Source organism: Lepus europaeus, chromosome 19, assembly GCF_033115175.1.
Source record: "Lepus europaeus isolate LE1 chromosome 19, mLepTim1.pri, whole genome shotgun sequence".
Lineage (NCBI taxonomy): Eukaryota > Metazoa > Chordata > Mammalia > Lagomorpha > Leporidae > Lepus > Lepus europaeus.
In genome coordinates this window covers 44,781,738-44,784,547 of record NC_084845.1, presented here as the reverse complement: position 1 = coordinate 44,784,547, position 2,810 = coordinate 44,781,738, and positions in this window count along the sequence as shown.

The following is a 2,810-nucleotide window of genomic DNA, read 5'->3' as shown; positions in this document are numbered from 1 at the left end:
ACTGGTTCACTCCCCAATTGGCCCTAACAGCCAGAGCCACGCCGGTCAAAGCCAGGAGCTTCTTCCAGGTCTCCCATGTGGGTGCAGGTGCCCAGGGACTTGGGCCATCTTCTACTGCTTTCCCAGGCCATAGCAGGGAGCTGGATAGGAAGTGGAGCAGCCGGGTCTCAAACTGGCACCCATATGGGATGCCGGGCTTCAGGCCAGGGCATTAACCTGCTGCACCACAGCGCTGGCCCCCCTACTCCATTTCTGATCCAGCTTCCTGCTCCTGTGCCTGGGAAGGAGTAGCATGTGGGCAAAATACCTGGACCCCGACCACCCATGTAGGAGATCAGGATGGACTTCCAGACTCCTGGCTCAGACCTGGCTGTTGCAGCCATTTGGAGATAGAAGCAGCGGATGGAAGATAACTCTAACTCTCTCTCCCTCTATTGCTCTGCATTTCAAATAAATTTTTCTAGGAAGTTAATGTTTGATTTAAAAATAAGGCCTTTATTCTACATAATCACTGTATGATTACCCCAATAATCCTCTAACATAGTTTATATTCAGGTGTCCCAAGTATCTCTTTAATACTGTTCTTCTAACTAGGAATCAATCAGAATTCAGCACATTTGGCTCTTCTACTCCCCAGGTGTTTTTTTTTTTAAATGACTTTGGCAGAAATCGGGCCCTTTGCCTTGCTGATTGTCCCAAGTGATGGATTGGTATTTCCTCTCGGAATCGTTTACCTGTTCCTCTTCCCCTGCATTTGTTAAATGGACGTTGGCTCTAAAAGCTTGATTAGAGCCACGAGCAGCTTTTAAAAGTGCTTCTTGTGGAGGTGTGACACATATAACCCCAGAGGGTACTTACTGCAAGTGTACATTTGGTGAATTTTCAGCCAGCAGCCCCGGGTCAAGAACAGGACATTACCACCAAGCAGGAGCCCCGCCACTGCGCCGGTCCGTTCACTGCTCCTCACAGCCTGCGAGCGAACATGGTCTGGACTTCTAGTCCCATCACTGGACTGTGTGTTTTTGTTCTTTATATACAGAGAACCATACCGTACTTTTTTGCATCTAGACTCAACATTATTCTTGAAAATTTAAATATCATTCTATGTAGTTGTAATTCATTTTAACAGCCCGATAGCAGCCTCCATATTATTGACATTTGGGTTTAATGTGTGTGTGTGTGTGTGTGTTGCGGGGGGGACTGTCCTGTGCATTGCAGGATGTTTGGCAGCATTATCTTCCCTAATCAATTATTACAACCAAAAATATCACAAGACTACAATGTGTGTGTCATTCTACTCTTGGGCATTTGGGTGGTTTCCAGTTTGGCCCTGGTATCAACAGTACTGCTCACACACATGGCCTTCCGTGGTATCTATGTTTATCCGTTTAGCTACATTTTTGTTAAGTTCATTGAATGGATGGACAGGAGGTAGGAATGGAGTTATGGGTCCAGTGTTCCAAAGTGGTTGTACTAATTTACACCTCCACCAGGAAAGCTGTTTGAGAGCTCCAGCCTCATCCTACCAGCCCTCATTGTAGCCAAACTGGTGGGCATGCATGGGGTGGCACTGTCCCCCTAATGACTGCTTCCGATAACATTCTCATGTGTTTCTTGGCTGTTTTTTTAGAGCTAACACTTAGTGAGGACTTCCTGTGTGCCGTCCCAGTCCTCTCTGCTCTATATTTAATGCACCAATGCCACCCTGTTGCACAAATGGGCAAACAGTGTCTGGTACGAAGAGGAACTGGGATTCAGTCCTTTGCATTCTGATGTCAGGCCCCTATGCTCCGGACCATGCACCGTGGCCTTGCCATTCCCAGCCATCCGCTGGGACACATAACAGCTTGTTTGCAGGTGTCTGTGAGACCATCTGCAGAGGTGCTTGAAGACTCAACACTCAAGGGAAGAAAGGACAGAAGGGGCTGGCTCTGTGGCGAAGCGGGTAAAGCTGCCACCTGCAGTGCCAGCATCCCATATGGGCGCTGGTTCAAGTCCTGGCTGCTCCACTTCTGATCCAGCTCTCTGCTATGGCCTGGGAAAGCAGCAGAAGATGGCCCAAGTCCTTGGGCCTCTGCACCCACATGGAATACCTGGAAGAAGCCCCTGGCTCCTGGCTTTGGATCGGCAGAGCTTCGGCCATTGTGGCCAATTGGGGAGTGAACCAGGGATGGGAGACCTCTCTCTCTCTCTCTGCCTCCTTCTCTCTGTGTAATGCGACTTTCAAATAAATAACTCTTTAAAGAAAGAAAGAAAGGACAGGAAGCTAGTGAGGATGGTGGCTGTGATGGGGAGGGATGGAGGGGGAGAGGTGTTGGCTTACAAAGAAGGGAAGGCGATGGGGCGAGTGTTTGGCTTAGCGATTGGCGTGCCTGTGCCCCATATCGGAGTGCCTGGTTTCAGTGCCAGCTCCAGCGCCTGACTCCAGCTTCCCGCTACACAGACCCAGGGAGGCAGCAGAGATGTCTCAAGTAACGGCTCCAGCCACCCCGGCTCCGGCACCAACCCCCAGCCTGTGGCTCTTCCAGATGTTGCAAGGAGTGAACCAACAGGTTGTGGCTTCTCTCTCCCTCTCTCGAGCTAAAAAAAAGTGTGTGTGTTGGGGGGGGAGATACAGGCTGGTGCTGGAGCTTATGAAGCATAAGGCACAAATTCCCATGTTTATTTACAGGAACGTCGTGAGGAGCAGGAGCAGACAGGCTGTGGAGGATGTGAGGGGGGGCTGTGTAGCTAGACGGCCATTAGCTGGTGTCGGAGTGGTGGGGCGGGCTGTGGGCGGGGTTCAGCTTCGTCCTCGGGGGAGGGGGGCA